Source organism: Triturus cristatus, chromosome 10 (genome assembly GCF_964204655.1).
Source record: "Triturus cristatus chromosome 10, aTriCri1.1, whole genome shotgun sequence".
Lineage (NCBI taxonomy): Eukaryota > Metazoa > Chordata > Amphibia > Caudata > Salamandridae > Triturus > Triturus cristatus.
This window is the reverse complement of record NC_140593.1, coordinates 906327721-906350735: the sequence shown is the minus strand read 5'-3', so window position 1 is coordinate 906350735 and position 23015 is coordinate 906327721. Positions and strand designations below refer to the sequence as shown.

The 23015-nt window shown below is 43.5% G+C and overlaps 1 long non-coding RNA gene across 1 annotated transcript in view; it reads right to left on the bottom strand.

The window, feature by feature from the left end:
- LOC146796229 (uncharacterized) overlaps positions 1 to 8025 on the bottom strand; it is a 118378-nt gene extending 110353 nt beyond the window's left edge. Inside the window, exon 1 of the long non-coding RNA XR_014969904.1 lies at positions 7790 to 8025. This is a non-coding gene — a long non-coding RNA (uncharacterized LOC146796229). The remainder of the gene's footprint in view (positions 1 to 7789) is intronic.
- Positions 8026 to 23015: the final 14990 nt, after the last annotated feature.

Here is a 23015-nt window from a genome sequence, read left to right as displayed (position 1 = left end):
TCTCTCGCCGGGAAAGTTTTTTAACATCAACTCTTAAGGCCCAACTATATAAGACCATATACAATTTATACTTTACACCGGCAAAATTGTATGCATGGGGGAAAAGAATAGACGATAAATGCCCCAGGTGTGGTATAGGTTCGGCCCACTTAATACATATGTTTGTCGAATGTAACAAATTAACTGCTCTCAAATTAAAAATATCAGATTTCTGGGAAGAGGTATTTGGTCATAAAGTTCTTATGTCCCCGACCCTCTTCCTCCTAGGTTATGACAATGTCCTTGGGCATAGTAAAGAAGAAGAGATATGTTTGTTTTTGGGTATGGCTGTATACAGATTGATATTGGCTACAAGATGGAAAGATATGGATCCTCCTAATTTCCAAGTTTGGATAACGCGGTTTTTGGCGATTTCCAATCAAGAAATGGCAATCTATTCAACCAAGGGCACGAAGGCTAAACTACGTGGCACTCAAATTTGGTTACCTATTATCTCCTGGAAAGATAGGTTTTAGTTTCTACCATTACTTAGTATTTTTTTTTGTTTTTTTTTTGGAGGTACTGTTTAGCTTAAACGGAACTTAACTTAATTCAAGATATATGTCAGATTTCCTTTTGTCTTAAAATGTCTTAAAATGTATAGAATTTACATGTCTTAACATGTCATCGATTTATTATTTCTCTCTCAATAGACTTTATAGAACTATATACTGTCTTAATTTGTTTTATATATTTCTGAACGCATTGATGTTGCCTAATAAAAATTTATAAAATAGAAAGGAAAGGAAAGAAAAAAAAGAAAAGGAGAAAAAAAAGAAAAAAGAGAAAAATAAATAAATAAAGAAGTATGTGCGAGATCAGAAACATTGGTCTTTTGAGTTAGGTAGAATGAACAATTCTGCTTGCTAATGTGATCTGCATTGTGCCCTGTACTGAAAGGCCAAGAACTGGATGACAATGCAGTCAAACAGCTTTTTGACCCATTGACATTCAAACACAATTGTTTTTTGTACAACTGATATTCTGAATGCACATTTGAAAATGCTTTCATATGAAGGAAGGAAATGGAGTTGTGGTGAAATAACATATTTGCCTTAGATCATACAATTTAAGTGGGGAAGCTGTGATTCATTCAGATTTTTATGGTTTCTCTTTGTACAAATCAGCCACTAAATAGGTATCCGTTTGTATTTCATTATGTTAAGGCTTTATTGTTAACCTCTTTGTGAAGATTTTTAAAGCCCAAACTCGACCAAAAGACATTGAAGCACTTAACTTGAGCACCAATTACATTACACAGGGTCACCTTCATTTTTTATAAGCACATGGGAGATTGAGTGACGTGACCAGAATCACGGGATATTCAGCCAAAACCAAGAACTGAACTTGGTTGCCCAGTTCCAAGGTCGGCAGCTCTGGCCATAACACAACATTGTGAGTAGAGCGTGGTTGGCAGGCTGAAGCCAGTTTAAGAACTATATTTTTCATCCATTTACCACAAAAATAGTGCTGAAATTTGCGCCAAAATACACCTATTTTGTAACATTTTCTCAGGGGTTAACCCCCTATCCCCCCTCATAAACATCAGGCTCACTCGCTTTGCTTGCTCACGCTATGATTCATCCGTCACACTTACACCTCGCCATTTTCAGATTCCACTTGCCGCCACTGCTCAAATAATATCTGAGTTGAAGCGCTACAACTTACAGAATCTGGGGGTCAGCAAAAGATGCTGGACTGGGTCTGGCAGAATGAAAAACACCACTGGAAAGATGGCACTGTACTTGGGAATGGAGGATGACCAGCATCATGAAGGAGTTGCCATATCCATGAGCAAGGGGGCAGAGCAATTGCTAATTTTAGTGCAAGCCAGTTAACAGCAGACTCAAGTCAGCCATGTTAAAAGGCAGGCACATCAACACAACCATTATCCAGTGCTATGCTCCAATAAGTGATGCAGAGGATACAGTCAGGGATATATTATACCATCAAATACAAGCTGTCCTTGAAGTCATGCCAAACCATGACCTGAAGATTGTGATGGGAGACTTCCATGCCAAAGTGGGAAAAGACAACATGAACTATGATAGAGTGATGAGAAAGGAAGTTTGTGGAAAAATGGCCAAGAATGGAGAAAGACAGTTGGAATTTTTGCACCACACATGATCTAGTCATATGAGGTATTCTCTTACCCCACTGTATAAAAAAAGAAAAGAAAAAAAATGATGGCAGCTTTGATATGCCAAAACGTACCAACAGTTTGAGGTCTTTATTAGACAAGGTAACTACTGGGTGCAGTAAATACTTTCCAATTTGGAATTCAGACCCATGCGCAAAGAGCAGCTTGGCAGGGGGTCAGAAATCTCTGACTCGCTCAGAATCTGTGACTAGGCCTGTCAGTTATGTGCCCATATAATGCATAAATTCAAGTATACTAGCCTACATTCCAACTTTATGTGTATTTCATTGCTCAACACAAAACATGATTTCTTGGAAATGCTCTGATAAGACCCTAATTCCTTTTTGCCAACTGTACTGGAGATGTCACAGGAAGTGTGAAAGACACTATGATCGTACATCTGGCATAATGAGCATTGCTTAATTTGTAAGAAATTAAGTGCCAGGTGCACACAGCACTTTATAGGAGTTCACTCCAGCTGGCGCCACTAACAGCACGGCCACTGCTGCAGAATGCCAGTACCAGCATTACCTATGTGCTAGACTTATCATTTTTCATTCAACTGAAGAATAAACATGCATCCCCACCATGTGATGTAATCCCATTATAGGAGCCAGTGTTTAGAAATAAGTGCCGGTACAGAACACCGGCAATGAGCACACATGGATGTCCAGTTTTCGATAGTGCTTAATGCTGGTGGTTGTTTGCTTCTAAGGACTTACAGTTTGATCAGCTAATGCCAATGTATCTGGAAAAATATGATTGAGCAGCTGCTGCGTTTTCTACGTGAATATGAATTTGACACAGTTGTATAATCCTTCATCTGTTTCAACATGTCGTTTCTAGCTCAAACAGATGTAATAGTTTTTAAATAACTTCACATGGGTTTCATTTATGTGCCAAACACTTTACTGGAGTTCATATGGCACCTTCAGCCGTTAATTACTGTAGTCAGCTGTTAAAAGAGTTACCAATGGAGTCCCATTTGATGGACTAGGCTTTTGTCTGCACCAGTATATGAATAGTGCTATGCCGTTCAATGCAACTGTTTAAGAGGTTATGCAAAGGTGTAGCATGATTGGGGTTTTATTGCCACATACAATAGTCAACTCTGTCCCATTATTTTGTCCTTCTCTGCGGCATACTCCCAGTGGAAAAGAGACAGAGGAGGATAACGTGATTTTCCAAAAAAGATTAAACCTGATCAAGTATTGAAGGTAATGTTAGGGCACCATTCATTTCCATTCAATATTCAGTTTTACATCCCGATGGTGGGACCAGTGAAGTCACCTTTGTATCATGGATCATAAGTGTGTGGATTCACCCAGAGTATGTTGCACAGAAGTACATCTACATGCAACATGTAGCAAACTTTATCTTTTGATTATCAGGCATTCTTTATTCCCACTCCTTACAACACGAGAAAAGCTATTAAATAACAAATACATATGTTTTTATTGTATCTGTTGCGTAGATGGTGAAAAAACATTTAGCAAATACCTTTTCTGAGAAAACCCATGAAATTATGACCAATTATGACCAGCCCCATTGAAATTATGCGATTCTGCAGCCGATAATTCTGAATTTGCCACACCTGTAACATAATCTAATTTAGTTTTTAGGTCAAACAGTTAAAAGTTACTAAAAACGTTACCATAGGTGTTACCATGCAGTGGCAGTTTTTTGTCACGGAAACGCAGTTATCTTTTAGGTTGCTTTTTGGTGTATTTAGGTGTTAAACTATGACTGTTGAGGTGAAACTTTTGCCCAGACAGTGTTAATGTGTGTAAAAATGATAAAATAACGACTACTGCTTCAGAATGCGCCGTATTTCACCCTCTAATTTGCCTTTTAATGCTGCATGATGTAGTCAATCCTGCTGCATAATTTGGTCCTACAATGCTGCATAATGCCAGTGATTCTATGACCCAATTGCAACCAGGGTGGGTTTATTACTTATATAATACAGTTATTAAGACAAGACTCTCCCTCATATAATAATTCCAATTGCATCCTAATTGCACTGTAATAGATATACGACTATTTAACTCAAGAGCAGGCCCATAGGAGCAGGATACTGTTGGCTTCACATACTACGAGATGTATTGTTACCTACCAAGATGAAATGAAAATGATGGAGAAAAAAAAGGAGCGTATTTACTAAATAATTATGCTGCGCCGCCCTGCAAGCCATCTTTCTGCACTGAGCTGCATCATTTGGAAAGTCCATGGATGTGCCGTATTTACAGTAGTACAAGGCATCCCTGTGCTTTTCTGCGCTGGTGCACAATTGGCTGCCTAGCGCCAATTCCGGCACCCTTGAGCCATGGTGTAAGTGTTCCTGCGTTGCACAGATGATAGTTTTTGTGCAGGAAGGGATACCTTCATGCACGAAAACAATCATTGATGGTGTTTTTTTCCTTCTATGTGTGCTGCAGAATGTGTGCTACATTTCCTGCCAAATCAACCATTCCTTTCACTTTACTGTCACAAACAACCATTTACCACTGTCTAAGAAGGTGAGATAGACCAGGCTCTTCAACTACATGAAACACAAGTCAGCTTAAAACAGGAGCAGAGACTGGGACTAATTTACAAACATTTTGCCCTGAGTACGTGTCACAGAAGTGATGCAAACCAAGGCAAATGCTTTTGGGGAATTTATTTCTAGAGCAAAGCTTGATTTGCAATGGAAAGTTGCCTCAAAGTAACAAAAAGTAACGCTTTGCACCGCTTTACGACACTCTGCATCAAGAGACATTCCATCAGTGGCACATAGGCATTTCCAAACAATCAACCACGTTTTTTGATGCAAATCTGTATCTATTAACAGTATTAGACAGGGTTTTGCACCAAAGAATAATGCCGCTTTGAAGCAGGCATAAAAGGAGGAATGTTTTTATGTCTCCTAACCTTTTCTGACTTGCATGCGTGTGGCACTTCACAGCACACATCCGCAGTGGAAAAGGTTTTCAAGTTTGTCTAGACAGAATATTTACCATACCTATGCTATACACTGCATTATGGTGCAAAGATATTTGCATGATGCTCTGCAGCATAATTCTGTGCCAGTGCAAGGGATGGAGCAGGACAGTGCCATATCTGTGTAGATATGGTGCTTTCTTCCACTGTCAGGGCTTTAAGTGGGATGAAAGATTGTGTGTGTGTGGGGGGGAGTCTCAAAAAGGGGCATGGCCTATGTAGTTATAGACATGGCTTACACACATAAGGCCCAATTCACAAAGGTAAAGTTAGACAAATGTCTAAATGTATGACTTTTGATATTCACAAAGGGCATTTACTACTCATAGTAAATACTGAAAGTCGTAAAGTTCGACTTTGTAAATCGGGCCCATGAACACCATTATTTTTTTGTTTTGCAGTTTTTGAGAGTGCAAACTTGACTCAGTATTGGAGCCCTTCTCATGAGCACCAGTTGCATTACACAAGTACACAATCATTTTTGGCATGCACCGGGACGTTAAGTGATTTGCTCAGAATCACAGGATGTTGAGCTGACGCCCAGACTCATATCTGGTTCCCCATCTCCAAAGTCGGCAGCTCTGGCCATTACGCCACATCATAGTCTGCCACCCGACCAGTATTTTGTGGTCTCTCTGTGCTTTCTCTTATTGCATCCAGCTATTATAACAGTACAACTGGCATACACCTAAATACAACCTGGACTATTGGCTTTGTCAGGGGTTGTCTCTGTGAGCTCTGCAGAGAAGCCAAGGATTGGATGACCATGTATTCTGAACACCTTTATGACCCACTGACAGCACTTTGAGAAACTCACTCTGCCTTCAGCCTCAGCTCCAGAGTTTTCAACCATAGTTCTTATAAACACCTGGAGTTGATCCACTTCAATGCATGCACTATACAATATATATGCTGCATGAAAAAAACACCCAAAAACATAACATCCTGGGCAGGGCTTTAAGTGGGTCGGGTCCTGCCGGTGCTCAGCACCAGCAGTTCTAAAAAGCAGGTCCTGAAACGAGTCCCTGTTGTGTTCTGAAGTGTTGCCCTCAACCTCAGGGTGAAATAAAAGTCCTAATTCTGAAGCAGTACTACCCTTCACTGGCTTTGATGAAACTTCAAAGAGACTTGATCCAGTTCTTTCACAGTGTCATCATTTCAGAACTAAAGCTTTTTCAATATTCTTTACAACTAAGGCATAGTTGTTGCTTATTTAGCTTATGCAACTAACAACCATTGGCAAAGCCAAAAGCCCTGGCATGTTGTAGGTGTAATGTTACTTGTGTTATATATCTGAATGTCATGCAATGACAGAAGCAGCAAAATTGTCTAAAAAGAAGGAGAGCTTAGTGCTTTTTTAACAGGTCCAGCATACATGCCCAACAAATGATCAATACAAAAGGGTATGTAGTTCCTGACTGAATAAAAGAGTTTGGATAAGAGAGCAGCAGCTCACTTAATATCTAGATAGAGGAAGGGAATTCCTCTTGTTGGAATTAGGACCCTCACACACCCAGCCAGCTAGGTGTCATGCCTCATCATTGGGTCTGCTCTTCGTAGGGTTGGCGCTGCAATACCCGACGGGCACCCATGAAAGGGCTCTTTGGCCGAGATCTTTAATTCCTGCCATAAGGTGCAGTGCGGGTGAGGGGGCCTAGTGAATGTAGATGTAAAGGAAAGTGAGGTTAAAACAGGAGGTGGGGTTCCAATCAGAACTATTTTAATGTGTGTGACCCCTCTCCTGATTAAAACTAAATGTGGCGCACCCCTGTAGTAGTGTTACAGGGTACCGCGCTCTGGGTGCCACACTTAGTTTTAATCAGGAGATGGGTCACACACATTAAAATAGTTCCTTCATGGGTGCCTGTCGGGTATTGCAGCGCCGACCCGACGAGGAGCAGACCCGATGATGAAGCATGACACCTAGCTGGCTGGGTGTGTGAGGGTCCTAATTCCAACAAGAGGAATGCTCTTCCTGTATCTAGATATCAAGTGAGCTGCTGCTCTCTTATGCAACCTGTTTTATTCAGTCAGGAACTGCATACCCTTTTGTATTGATGAGAAGCAGCAAAATGCCAGTCAGGCGGCACACTATGATAAGCATGTAAGCACTGGTTTTTAGCTTACATGAATTTAAGCCACGCCCTTAATTACATCGGCTACACCCCTTTGAGAGACCCCCGCCCCCAGTTTTTTTAACTCACTTGAAGCCCTGATCCTGAGAATAGCTAACACTCCAGTGGAGTGCAAGATTCAGTAAAAATGTGAAATGTAAACGGAAGCGAAATCACTGAGATGGATTAGTTGAAAATTCCTTAAATCAATAGTTCAGAATCATTAGTAAAGTTAAGGGCACGAATATACGGCCCTATAGGGACCCATTTCAATGTCCATTCTTAAATACGACTGGACCTGAGACCTGGAGGGACCCGGCCCAACTAAAGCTCTGCCCCTGTCATGCAATGCAACTGACAGGGAGCACCGCTGCCTATCATGACATGTTTCTAAACAGGGGCCACCGTGTCTCAAGAAAACGCTGCCAGGGTTCACTTATGACACGCGGCCGCTAGTCTCAAGGTTGTTCTGCTTTTAAAACATATTTAAACAATCTAGTCTTGCAGTACTCACAGTGCTGTCAACAATACCGGCGGCCTGACGCTTGTTTCTGCTTCGTGCCGCCTCGTGGTTCTTATTGGCTGATGAAATTGCCCTTTCGTGGACATTCCTTGGAGGATGTCCACGCGCTGCTGCGCTGATCACTGCAATCACACAGAGAAGCAACACAGCTGTCAGCACGCGAGCCATATCCGTTACCTGCTCAAGCGGGAGCTAGACTGAACACCCTGCTCGGACACAGACTCGGTTTCACCAGGACGTCACTTTCTTTACTTAACGTTATAGGGAGGCTTTCGTAACTACGCCTTTTAATTGTGAAAACCTACAGCCATCACTTCCAGTATAGTGAATATGTGCTTGTCCCTGCAACTTTCCAAGAATCTTAGAGTAATTAGCCTTTCTAGGTGTGTCAACAGAGGCTGAGCTCTTCCATTGTCACTCAATGAAACTACTGAGGTGTGATTAATAATTTAGCATTTGTAGTTTGGAGTTTTATTCAGCAGCTGAGGTTTTTTTTAAACATACATTGAGGTGTTACAGCTATATGCATGTATAACTTTCATTGGTTTAAGTGAATTTTTGTGGGGTTTTGATCATTTTCCAAATCCAAACTTTCAGTGAAACCAACCCACAGCAAGTGGCCAACACCCCTCTTGGCATGGACTCTGACAATGTGTAGCGGAGTTTGTTCACAGACCCTGGTCTATTGCCTGGCTCTGTTCCCCACCTTTCATGGAAGGCCTACCCGAGGCACGCTAGCAACCCCCACTTTATACAGTCTTTGTGCATGCATAGAGAGTGTTGTCTGCAGGGCCTGATTATCACTTGGATCCTACTACGACCCTCTGTCAGAAAAACCCTCCCCTCAGGACACATCCAGACAAGAAAGCTGTTGTGGCAGATTGAAATCTTTTTACACTTATATGTTCTCGATTGACAGATTGGCCAAATGGCTGATATTTTACCAACAAAATCAATAGTTTTATGAAAAGGTCACTAAAGAAAGTGCGGGAAATAGCTGTAGGTGCTATAATTCCTTCTTCAAAAAACACATATATCAGGAACTACAAGTAGGAAACCCTGCATGGTTAATTTAGTGATGCAAATAGGCGAAAAGCTGAATATAAATGCATAAATGAAGATGTAGTTTTGCACATTTCTATTAGGAACTTCCATGGACTGCTGAGATGGCATCTGCCTGGTAAATTAAATTTACGATAATATTTTTTCATCAGGCCATGCAACCAATTTAAGATATGTTATGTCATATAGATCATTACGGTAAGAACAAAATATATACAGTGTGCTTTAAATAAGCCCACAGCTTCCTCTCTCTATTGAGTTTATCGAGGTTTGATTAGCCCACCACTGATTTAGATCCTTGCCATCACTCAGTTTGTGTGCTATTAATTTGTCAACGTTGTAACACTTTGGGGCCTATTAGGATGGCGGGCGGACGACCCTAGCAGTGCTGGGACCGTCCGCCAGTGGTGCGTCGGTCCCGCACTGGCAATTAGGATGCCATCGTGGTGCTGGCATCGTCTATTCCCAGCATTGTTGCGGGCGGTGCTCACAGAACCGCCCGCCACAATGCTGGGAATGCACGTCGTGCATTGGCATGTACAAGGTGACAGGCACCTCGCGGTGCCTGCCACTTTGTCCATGCCAATGCAGGGGGTACCATAGGTATACCCCATGTGCCCCCTCATCCCCCAACATCCTGGGGGCCTGCAACGGGCCTCCACCTGAGGAAACCGAATGCCTTTCCGTGGTGGCAAAAGGCTGCTTCCCGCTGCCATCATAATATGGATGGCGGTGTCTAGCAGACAGCGCCACCATATCAGGCCCCTTTTCCGCCGGGTCACCTGTGTGACCAGCGGAAAACCGGCGGACGGTCTTTCCGTCTGCCGGGGTCCCTCCCGCCATACCAATATGGCAGGGGGAAATGACATGCGGGCGGAGGAGAATGTCTTGCGGATCACCACCGCCACGAGGGTGGTGGTGATCCACCCCACATTCTAATAGACCCCTTTGTGTTCATTCTGTCTACTCTGTGGTTTCTTTCTCTTCACTGGGTACACAACCTGCTTTCTTTTCAGAAACTCAATACCACCTATGTTGTTACTGCAATGTTCTCTATGACATAACATTAGTGCTGTGTGAAATTATAATTATGGATGTTTGAAACTACACCTGGCAACTTCCCTAGTGATATTGTGTACTCCTAAAATAAATAAACATAGCACGCCATTTCCTCCCTGTGACTCAGTGTTCAGAATTCCCAGCTGCCCTGGAAAGTCCCAATGAGGGTTCATTTAAATCTTCAAGCATACACAGGGCTTCAGGAGGCTGGATACAATCTCTCGATTTTCCCTTCTGTCACTCAGTATGCACAGATTACAAAAATGGGTTGGGCTCTGGGGTGCCAAGTGGGAGGATGCCGGGACCTAGGTCCATGCACCTTTCCACCACCTCGCAAAGGGACTGAAACAGGGTCCTGCAGGCACCAGGAGTGCTCTCCTGCTTGGTCTTATGAAAAAGATCAAACCGTGCCCCGGGTTAGAGCTCCTTTTGGTCCTGGGTAGAAGCCTCTGATCTGGGCTGCATTATACTGCCCACCATGTTTCACAGTGCCCAGGATGAGGTATTTCAGCCTCCCCTGCTTCAAAGTGTGAAAAGCCTCTAATGGGCTCCAAGTCAGAGTTCAGGTTGGCCCTGGGATTGAGGCTCCCATCCTCGGCTACATTATCTGGCTCACCACTTTGAAAAGTGCCCGGGCATGGCCCCAGATGCACCTTGAGGGTTCCCTTGCATGACTGCTGAAAAAGTTGTGACTAGGCTCTGGGTCGAGCTTCAGTTGGCCCTGGGGTAGAATGCCCCTTTCTGGGCTCTATTCTCTGGCCTGCCATGAGCCCTGCAAGGGGTCCAGGAGGTCTGGGTGGGCTCCCCTGCTTGCCCGGGTTGTGGAGCTGTGACTTGGCCTTGGGTTAGAGCTCCATCTGGACAGGGGCTAGAAATCTCTGTCACTGCTCTACATTACCTGGCCCATGGGTCACAAAGTGCCCGGAAAAGGGTCCTACAGACACTGGGCAGGGCTTTCTTGCTTGACCGGGTTGAAAAGCTCAGACTGTGCCCTGGAACAGTACTCTAGCTTGCCCCAGGGTGCAAGTCTCCATCACTGGGCTCCATCCTCCAGGTCCCTGTGTTACGAAGTCTCTTGGAAAGGGTCTTGCAGGCCAAAGGAGAACTGCCCTGCTTGTCTGGGTTAAGAAGCTCTGACCCGGCCCCAGGTCAGAGCTCCAGTGTGCCCTTGGGTGAAACCATCCGGCTCTGGGTTCTCCTCCCTGGCCTCTGTGTAACTTAGAGCTGAGGACAGGGAGTCGCAGTGTTCCTCTGCTTGACTGGGTTATAAAACTGTGACTGGGTTCCGGGTCCTAGCTCTGGGACAGAAGCCTCTGGATCTGGGCTCTCTTTCCTAACCTTCCCTGTCACCTAGAGCCCAGGACAGGGTCTTGCAGGCTCAGGTATGGCTCCCCTACTTGACCTGGTGATAAATCTCTGACCTGGCCATGAGCTGGGTTAAGGCCCTCAAAGCCATTGCTCATCAGACTCCAGAGGAGGTGCTGGTTGATATAGACAGCAGGACAGAGCCTATGGAAGTCGGAAATCCACTAAGGAGTGTGTAACAACTCACCTGCTGAATGAACTATCCCTGAAAATGGATGGCGCTGGAGTGTCAGTCCCACACCTGGCCACCACAGAGGCTGGGACCTGAAGGGGGCTAAGCTGCAATGAGTACGAGGGCCACTGCGGTGTACATGGAAGTCCAGGATAAGGGCCTGTGTTGATCTGCTGTAAGTGCAGATCTTTGTCGTAGTAGCAAATATTTACCAGAGAAGTTTGAAGGCCGAAGTGGAGAAGGGTTCCATGTGAACAGCAGTTGAACATGAGTCAGTGAGTCCTAAGGGAAGGGAAAGCGATGTCGGAATAGACGATCAAAAGGGAGTCAGGTTCAGATCCCTGAAATCAGAGTGGTGGAGATGGTCATTCTAGAGGTGTTCAGGGCAGTAATGCAAACAATTCCGGAGAAGCTGGCAGAAGCCCAAGCAAGAGTGCTATTTTCCTTGTGAAAGGCAGAGCAGCCTGGAATGGGTTTACTGTGAAAGAAAGGCTCAGAGCCTAAGAAAATGTTGCTGTTCTGGCAGCATTCAATGACCTCTCGCTATCCTTAAAAAATTGGGAGAGAATATATAAATCTTGCTCTAGGCCGTACCCATATCTGCATCAGGTCTCCAACTTAAGCATGCTCTGGCATGCTGGAACATTGTAGGTAAGGGAAGTTGGCAAGTCAGGTCTGTAACTTCAGGAAAAGAATTGCCTCTAAAAGCTGGGTCAGTTGGACTGAAAGAGGTGTTGTGCCCCGGGGTGGTGGAGACTCTGGACGTGAGCCATACCCATGCTGTGGATCGCCCTATCTTTTATGGTCACATCTCCCAGGGCTTGGAGCTCGCACTCTGCTTCAGCCTGTGCCTAGCAGCTGTCTTAGAACTGATGTGGACCAGGGGAATCTGACTGTTTAATAAAATCAAAGCAGTGTAAAGGCACAAGGTGAGTGTTGACACAATGTGATACCTGCCATGTGCTCTGAATGTCAAAGTGAAGATATTCAATGAGGAGCGAGTTAACAGTGGAAGTAACTATATCTCTCTTAACCTCTTTTTAGTCATAGTAAGAGGTGTGGCGCCAGGGCGACTGACTCCGGAATCTGGGAATCACGGTTCGATCCCCGGCGCCGGCGGCAGATTAGCCCAGCACCATGTGACTCTGGGCAATAGCTTGCTTAATCTTCCCGACGGCCCCCAGCGCCTAGAGACCCTTACGGGTGATTGTTCGCGCTTTACAAATGTGTATTATTATTATTATTATAGTGGTCTTTACCTCCAGGTTTTCCTGCTGGCAACTATCTTTATACCACTGATTTCTTTGAGGTGATGTCTATAGAGGTAGGCTAAACATGGTGGCAGTCATGATCGTGATCATGACAGCAAGAAATGACAAAGCTAACGATCGCCGATGGGGTATTTCCTGGATAGAAAAAACCCTGTTTAGATGGCAAAAGAAGGTGGTGTCTTTTTCATAAATCATTTATCTACTTATCATTTCATTTTCATTTCACATCACTTTATTCAAAGTCACCAGGGACATAAAAGTACAATCCATATAGATAAATACAATATGCAACATAAATAAAAACCCAGCATAAATGAGATCATATAAAAATTCATCAGTTGATAGATAAAATAAATATATAAAAAAATATATTCATAATTGATTATTAAATCATTAGAACAAAATAGTATTGGCAGCAATAAAACAAAACAAATAAAATGCACTTAAATAATTCATGTCATATCGGAGGACAGTACACGGCTTTACTACAGATCACCCATAATGAACCTAGATATTTTGCAATAGAGCTGGCCTTTACTGGACGAGAATCTGATCTAAGGATGCACAGGGTTTCCTAGTGGTTACGTACACCCCATCCTACAGATGGATACAAGCCAGGTATACCGAGGAGATAAATAACCTGGACATTCAAACAAAACATGAGAAACACTTTCACTTGGATGGTCACAAATAGGGCAAGAGGTGCCTCCTTTCATAGCCCAACCTGTTGTAAATTCTCTAAGGGGTAAATTGCCTATATGAAACTGAAAATCAAGCGTTCAAGAGAGTGGAACAGACACTACATCCCAGAATAGCTCCGACCCTCGAATAGACTTAAAATCCAAGAACTCACTAGTTAACATAGCAGTGGCAGCCTTCGGAGAACCTTCGGCCACCGCAAGTAGCCAGTATTTCTTTTTAATCACAGACTTTGATGGAAAAACAGATGTATGTGGATGTTGCCACAGGTCATGGAGCCCTAGCAAATACAGGGCTGACTTAATGTTTTTAAGCCAAGGGATTTTATTAAATTGGTCAACCTTCATAACACCCATTAGGCAATCGGCATAGTGGACAAGTTCAGGAGTATTCCACACACAATATTTTTATCAGAGACCTCAGAGACACCTAGGTCACAAAACAAGGGGTATAGCGAGGTACTAACTGGAAGCGATACAAGATTCCTAAGGAATGTATTCCTTGTTCTTGTGACATCGCCGTGTTTTGAGACCCCCCACAATTCCGCACCATACAGGGCTGACCCCAAATGCTTGGCCTCGTAGATCTTTAATGCAGGAAAGAGGAGTTTAGTATATGATGTTGAAGACTCCTTAAGTATTACTCCTGAGATCTGCTGAAGCTTTGCAGTGGCCTTGTCAATGTGGAGGGACCAGGACATACACTCAGCAAATAGGACCCCCAAATCTACAAAGGAATCTACCTTCTCTAGGGGAACTCCTCCTAAGATTGGATTGACCTTAAAAGATCTATGCTGGTTGAAAAACATCACCTTGGTTTTGGAGGTGCTGATTTCCAAGCCCCAATCCTCACAGAACTCAGTAAAGCAAATCAAAACTTTCTGGAGGCCTGACGGGGTCTTGGAAATCAAGCAAGGTGTAATCCGCAAATAAAAGGATCGGTGTCTTAAGGCCAGACAAAGAAGGAGCATCTGCTTCTACTTGAGACATATAGGGGACAATATCATTAATAAATGAAGAAAACAGGGTGGGGTCCAACACACAACCCTGCCAAACACCTTTTGACATTGGTACCCTTACCCTCAACTGACCTGTTCCTCTACCTATCATACGCGGGGATGAATATCTTTATTCAAATGAATTAGAAGAGATAAAATGTCAAGGTTCATTCCTAAGTCTGCTAGGACACTCAAGAGTTTGAACCTTGGAATAAAATCAAATGCCGATTTTAAGTTGCCAAAGGCAACATAAAGGCTATCTCTGCTAATCAAAACTGTTCTCCAATAGATTAATGTAAAATGAAAAACCAGATTAAAGGTTGAAACCCTTTGTCGAAAGCCTGCTTGGAAAGGGCTGAGAATATTACTCTTCTCAGTCCAATTTTGTATTTTATAAAGGAGGCAACGTCCAAACATTTTCTGGATGTAATCAATAATGTTGATTGGCCTGTAGTTAGATGGTAGTGATCAGTCGCCTTTTTATATATAGGTAAAACTATAGCACCTTACCATGAGTCAGAAACAGGAGAGCCTGCTGCAATTGCATTGGGCAAGGCTAAGATGTATGAGACAAAGATTCAATGTTGGCTAAAAATATATCTGCTGGAATACCATTGGGACCAGGGACTCACCCATATGAAACCGCGTTCAAGGACTGTCGGATATCTGAAATTTCGAACATCGGCGTAGAGCTGGTGTTAATCTGGGAAGCTGAAAAATCTGTCGAGACTACGGAGTCAACAGGGTTCCCAGAGTACAGATACCAAAATATCTCACCCAGTCAGAAGGGGCCACATTTGTAACCAAATTCTGAGCAACTCTAGATAAATCCTGTGCCACCAATGCCCAGAATTTAGACTAGTCACTAGAAGAGCACGTAACCAAAAGAGCCCTCCATCTCTGTTCATCCCAGTCTTTTTTGGTGTGCATAACAGCCTTTTTGTATGCTTTCCTTAAAGCTGGTATACCGGCCATGTCTAAAGTTTTTTGGCCTTGACTAATAAGTAACTTGCTCCTTGACAATATTTGTTCTTCCATGACTCCTTCTTACTATAGGTCTGCCTGGGTGTGATTTTCGAAATTGTAAAAAAGTCATAGGCAATTGGTGAGATGCACTAACTTGACCCCCCTCTATATGCACAAGTACTGTAGTAAGAGCTTCTTGGATCACTGCAAATATTTCTGGACGTACAGCAATCTGGGGCAATTTCAGATAGTGTTTGTTTACTGTCATAAAAGCCTCCCTGATAAGAGACTGTGAATAAGAGTCTGGGTGGATAAACTCACAAAAGGCCTTAAATGTTGCATATAAGGGATTATGGTCACTTTCAATTGTTTCTAACACTGTCATATCAATGACTATTAGCCATAATCTCAAGTCAACCAGGCTTATTATAGGTGTGGGCACCCATGATGTCCAATTTAGTACAACCGTTGAGTGCCCTCAGACCATGCTCAATAGTAAGTGCCTTTAGATAGATTGCTGACTGTTACCAGATGTGATTTGGTTGAATTTCCAGGAGAGGAACTGCCCGAGCAGCGTCCGACATCTTCTGTTATATACACGTCTTGGTCATCCAGTGGCTCACAAGTAAGACTGAAATCAACCCCTAAAATAAGAGCGTTATCATGCGCGGCCACTGGGAAGACGCTTTATAACTACTATTGACATGGATGTATTATTATTGTATTTGCATACTGGTTGACCCTACCTTTGGTTACGTACTGTTTTGCCTTCTAAGATTTCTCTGACTCTAGCGATCTACATTGTGTGGACTTCCAACTACATTTATACTTGCTTTTTTACAATTGACTTTGGATTCCAATTTCTTTACACCTTCATTTGATAGCAAAATCCCAGATTGATAATAAACCCCCGAAGGTGTTTCTTCACCATCATGTCCAGATGAAAAAACGGAAGAACCATCCTCAGGAACTCCCAGCTGAAGAAGATTCTTCCTGAACTCTGATGCAGATGCCAGGAAAGCAGGAAACCAACTGGAGCGTCGGGCTTGGTTCAAACGGAGTCAGGGTCCAAATCTTACCTTCCAGCCTGCCGTGAGGGGAACGGCCAGCGAAGGCTCCCAAACGCCGTGAGGGGAACGGCCAGTGAAGGGGTCAGCCGAGGCCGGGACTCCATCTCCCAGCAGCCTCGCTTGCAGCTCAGGTGACAGCCACACGCATCATCAAGCAGCGCCAGGGCTGCTCATAAGCCCAGCCGGTGCCCCGCAGCGCGGGACGCGCCGCCTAATTTCTTGCCACTACAGGGTCCAAATCTTACCTTCCAGCCTGCCGTGAGGGTAACGGCCAGCGAAGGCTCCCAAACGCCGTGAGTGGAATGGCCAGCGAAGGGGTCAGCCGAGGCCGGGACTCCATCTCCCAGCAGCCTCGCTTGCAGCCCAGTTGACAGCCACACGCATCATCAAGCAGCACCAGGGCTGCTCATAAGCCCAGCCGGAGCCCCGCAGCGCGGGAGGCGGGCGGGCGGGCCCGTCCTTGCCCGTCTGAGGCCGGGCTGGGCCACCCCCCTATTTATTTTATGATCTAAAGGTACTGTTGTTTTGATATTCTTTCTTTCCAAAGAGACTTAATTGATACTGACTCTTCCAGACTGAAAAAGCCCAGTTGCTCTAAATAAGACCTATATTATGGGTAAAAGGAAGAGCATTGAGGGAGGGGATGAGGGTTTAAGTGTGTTGACCAAGGTAAAAAAAGCAAGGAAGACTAGGAAACTAGCTACACATGCGGGGAACAATTGTGTTATGAATCGTATTGATGACTTAATTGAGGAATGTGGAGACCTACTTATAGCCAACCCCGTTCCAAGAAAATCAGCAGAAAAAGGGTGTAAAAATCCAGTCACAGTATTGAGGGTTGGCAAAAAACAAGGCCCAGTAGTCCCCGAAATGTTTGTAGCTAGTAGCTAGTGTCTATCCTAATAAAGGCCAAGAGCGAAATAATGCGGGGGGGGGGCTGTAACCCCGAACATCAATATTGAGCCAAGAGATATCTGCCCTCTTGTGGTTGATCCTATTATAGTATGTAAAACAGATTCTCAGCCCTAGCAAATGCAGTAAGTGATAATCACATGAAAGGCCATGATTTACATCTACCTAGCTCGTGTGAGTCTGATGCTTCCCGAGGTGACAAAGAGATATTATTGTGTGACGTTCCTGATCTTCATGCATCCAACGTGGATGGTCGGATCGATCTGACCTCTATGGTCCAACTACTATATAAGGCAGTTGAATGTATGAAAACCAAGATTGACAACCTCACCTCTGTAGTAAGTAGTAGCCTATTAGATAAAGGCCACTGCCCAACCTGCCTAGCAAATAAGCAATCAAGCGGCATCCTTAAAGTTCCGGAAAAAGAGATAGTGCAATCCATCATGCATGGTACTTGTAGAGATAGTGGACTGCCTGAAACTGCCGTTCCATATAGTGAAGTGGTCAAATGTAAAAAGGGGGTCGAGAAAGCTTACAGTACAAACCAGAAATGTGATGGTCCTAGGGAAATCCTTGACCAATGAAAGGAGTGGTCGACAACAAGCAAATGATATGCATAGCAATAGTAACTCTTTGTTTATATCTAAGCAAGTTAACAGTAAACCCGCTACTGACGCTAGGGGAGATTACCCGAGTGTTGTACAGATGCCCAGAGTACCTAAAGTTTATATGGTGAATGTCCCGAGATTGGGCCTAGGAAAAGATATAGAATCTATAGACTCTTTAACAAACAAGGCTATTCATTGGATCAGGCACACCAGGGGCTGTCGCTCTGTGATTAGAGAAGACATTACCAGGGCGCGTAGGCTTACTCACTGTGGGGAGTCAACTGATTGTATTGAACTGACATTTAAACAGGTGGTTATGGCTGAAAATCTAGTTTCATTGGAGTTTAGAAATTGTTCTCCAGATTATTCGGCTATCCAACTTAGGTCTACACTCCCCCGGCACTGGCACGATAGCCAGATAAAATGGTTAACTGAGAAAGGTAAAGTCTGCTCGGACCTCAAACTTAATGATTGACTAGGGGGGCCAAGTGACCTATTTAATTCTTGCCAGGGCAAGACAGCTGAAAGCCAAAGTGAACATGTGATCCCTGATCTAGGTATTACCAGCACTTTAGAAATCCCACGATTATTGGAAGGCTTATCACCCCCCGGGCCAAGAAACTGTCCAAATGATTCTAACGAGATTGAGACTCCTAATTCCCCTGATACTTTAGAGAAATCCGGTTCAATTTTATCTTGGAATATTGCAGGATTGAACTCAAAAGTACTGATTCCGGAATGGTCCACTTTTATTAATTTGCATAGTATTTGTATATTCCAGGAAACATGGCTTCTCGACCCACAATTCTTTGTAGGGTATTTAAATTTTAATATACCGGCAGAGAAGGGCTCAAAAGGGCATCCCTCAGGGGGATTGACTATCTGGATAAAGCAGAATTTGGAAATTAGTGTGAAGATACTTCCATCTAACCACATGGATATCCAGATCATCAGTCTCAAACAAGGGCAGTCTAAACCCGTGGACATTTACAACGTATACGCAGGAGCACAGGGGGTAGGAAATCTGAGACAATAGCTGCCTTAGAAGACCTTATCGAAAGATATTCCACGCAATCGCATATAATTGTTGCTGGTGATTTTAATGTGACATTTGAACCCTTGTTAAGTTGCGACTGGAACCTTACAATGGAAGAAGATGCCCAATGGGGTATTCCAAAACTGGAACTTGCGACAATTAAAAGATGGTCCGAGGTGGCTATCCAGATCAACTCAATTTTATTTAAACAAAGGCATCAGGGCAGCCAATGGTAGGACTGCACAGGACAGGTTGGGGGCAAGTACCTATAAGAGTAGTTTGGGTCAAAGTAGAATAGATTACATTTTAGTGAGTCTAATATTATGGGATTACCTAGAGGATATGTTGGTTATTGATCGGTTGGGGAGCGATCATAACCCTTTATGTATGTTTTTATCCTGCTGGGTATTGGCTGTACCTGAAAGTGTGTATAATGAATCGTCCCCTCCAAATATAGTTCCTACAAACGATATGCGCCATTTGAAGTGGGTGCAAATGGTAGATAACCAGGTGAAAGTAGACTTTATTCTTAGTAAGTTAGCACACGCAACTCATGAGATGAGGACCATCTTTAGTAGCAGCTCAGACCCGAGTCTTTTACCAGGGTTCACGAAACGTTTTTTCAACAACTAAAAAACCTCTTCATTAGAGCAGCTAAGCCAAGTAAGAAATTGCCCAATAATTCGCCACGCTGGTATAGCAAAGAATGTAGGCAAGCTCGCCTTGCTTTGGGACAGGCTATAAGAGTAGGAACTAGTAGTGCTGTCCGCAGCGCAAGGATGGACTACAAAAATGTAATGTATAAAGCAAAACGTGCATGGGATGAACAGAGGTGGCAAGAGCTCAAAAAGGCTAGTGCCCTTAAAAACTCAAAGTGTTTTTGGAGTATAATCAAGTGGGGATGTGGTGGGTAACCTGAAAAACCCCACAACTGGGTTGCACAGGATGACTGGGTGGTTTATTGTAAGCCCCAATATGCAAAAAGCCCGGCAGTAAGTGTAAGGGATCAACCTACCTACACACTCTTCTTGGATGAGGCATTTAATATAGGGGACGTAAATTTGGCACTGGAATCTGTGGTTGCTGGTAGGGCGCCGGGTATCGACGGTGTCCCAGCAGACACTTTTTTGCATGATAAAAAGTCCTGGGGTAGGTATATTCTGCTATTAGCGAATGCAGTGGCGAAAGGAGCGCCCATCCCGGCCTCATGGAATGGTGCGGAAATTATACCAGTTTACAAAAAGGGGGATAAGACACTCCCTGGTAATTACCGCCCGATTAGTTTGATAGATTCTATGCAAAAGATTTTAGTTAGAATGATTTTAAATAAAATCCAGGTCTGGGAGCGAGAGCAGAATATCCTATCACACCTCCAGGCAGGATTTAGGGCTTGCACCAGCACCATAGACCAAGTATTACATTTTTCAATGTTGCACTGGAAGGCAGTGCAACTGGAAAAGGGTAGTTTATATGCCGCCTTTATCGACTTAAGGGCGGCTTTTGATCTTGTTCCACGCTCTACTTTGTGGTTGGTTTTGCACGATTTGGGCATGCCTTGTGCCCTTTTAACACTGGTCATGAGACTTCATGAGCATAACTACGCACAGATTAGGTGGGGTTCCCCTGGAAATGTTACCAGCCACTTTCCAGTAGAGAGAGGGGTACGCCAGGGATGTGTCCTGGCACCCACTTTGTTTTCATTATATATTAATGGCGTAGCCAAGCTAATGATCGCAGCCAATGTAGATGCCCCAATTTTAGCTGGTGTCAAAGTACCCATTTTAATGTTTGCAGATGATACCCTAATTGTTTCCAAGACCCCAAGTGGGTTACAGAGAGCATTAGTTATTTTTGAAGAATTCTGTACCACACGAGGCCTTGAGGTAAACGTGCTAAAATCTAAATTTATGTGTTTTAACCAGCACAAAACCTTTAAGGGAAAACTTTTTATGAATAATTTACCGCTTAACCAAGTGAGGGCATTTAGCTATCTGGGTGTAAATGTCCAACAAGATTTACATTGGAACCAACAGACAGAGTTGGCAACGCTTAAACGTCGCCAATTGAATGGAGCCCTATGTTCTGAGTTTGCTAAATCATTTACTAAGCCAATTGCTCCAGTCCTATGACGCGAAGGTGGTTAGTTCTGCCCTCTACGGTGCTGAGATTTGGGGGTTTGAGAATCTAACAAAAATGTCTGTATCTGAGAATAAGTTCCTACGCAATCTTATTAATCTACCACAGAGTACTCCTATGTGTCCCCTTTTTTATGATTTAGGAATGAAGCCAATTAATCATATTGCAAAATTGCGCCCGGTTTTGTATTGGAGACGCTAGTGGTTAACCCATGAATTAAGAACATACGCCGCAGGTCTTATGGATATTATTAAGCATGATATCTTTCACAAAATCAAATGGCTAGTTGGCATCAGGGGCATTCTTGGAGAATTGGGAATGGAAACACTATGGGAGGATCCTCTTAATGCTAGTTTTCCATCTAAGAGGGCCCTCAAGGATAAATATTGGGAGATGGTAGCATCTAAAACTTTTAGGTCAAGTGCTCCACTCTTGCTCACAGGGACTTTCTTAGATTTTAAAGATGTAATTGACCTTGAAGCATACTGGGATGGCCACCTGTCCTAGTTGCCTAGCACCTATGGAATCAGTTATTCACATTTTATTTGAGTGCCCGGCATACTCTGCCCCGCGCAGGGTATGGCTGAGACCCATGTGCAAGCTACTTGGTACTAGGAGTGGTGTACTAGCAGCTAGAATTATCTGCACAAGTACCATTCCTTTTGTTTACATATCAGTGGCAAAGTTTCTTGGGTGGTCTTGGGCTCTAAGGAGGAAAATGATTAGTGGTTGATTTTTTAAAATATCTTATTTGTATTATATTTATTATGAAAATGTCGCATCTGCATTTTTAGACTATGAAGTTTTTTATTGTGCAATGTTTTAAAGAATTTCTTTTTTCTTTTTAAAGTAAGGGTATGAACTTTTATGATTAATGTATGCATTGTGCTTTTATGACAATTGTCGAATAAAGCCTGCTTGACTTGACTTGAAAGAAAATATTGTTGGGGAAGTGAATCAGGAACATGCTCGAGAGCTTATAGAGTGCTTGAAACTGAGCCCTGTCTGGCCATCTCTTACATATATATTAAGAAAAATTATTCCAATGTGGTTACCACTGTCGAGTTGGGCGCCCAATATATCAGGGGTGTCAATATTAAGTTGTTGAACAGTACAATTTCAGGAATTTCTAATCCAAATTACAAAACCCCTTGCAGCCCTTCCCCTTGGACTGGAACTGACAGGGATAACAAACTAAGATAGCCTGGGCTGTGGACAGAATCCACATTCCAGGTTTCTTGTCAAAGACAAATGTCACAAATATCAATTAGGCCATTCCAATCTGGAAGGGAGATTTTAGATTTAAGTCCTGCTACATGCCACGAAATAATATGAAATTTGGTGGGATCAGTATGTTCTTTAGTCTGATCAGAAATTATAGATATGGGCAAGGAAGACGTGGATCTACAAAGCAAGCTGGTAAACGTGGCAATGGTAAAATTGTAGCTAGACTCTTTAGTGGGCAAAGAGTCAAAGGCAGGAATACACTGAACTTGCGTAAAAGGGTCAGCGATGGCAGTGCACAGAGACATAGACTTACTCACAAGAGACCTGGGTTGGGTAGGATAGTTGGACCCACCACTTTCGTTTGAGGGGCTCATTACATTAGGGGTAATTCTTTGCAGACAAAGAAAAGGGGAGGGAGGGGCATGCCCCCTTCTATATCAATCTATGTCACTTAGCCATCAAAGGAGTCACTTTGTTCTTCAATGAGTCTTCCCCCTGATTCTGCCCTGTCCTGGTTAGCTTGGAAAGATTGATCATCAAACTGCAACTTTCCCTAGAATACCTACTTGTCTGCCTAGAGTGTTCAGTGTTTTTATACGGAAGGGTGTGCTCCTTATCAGAGGTGGGCGGGCTACGT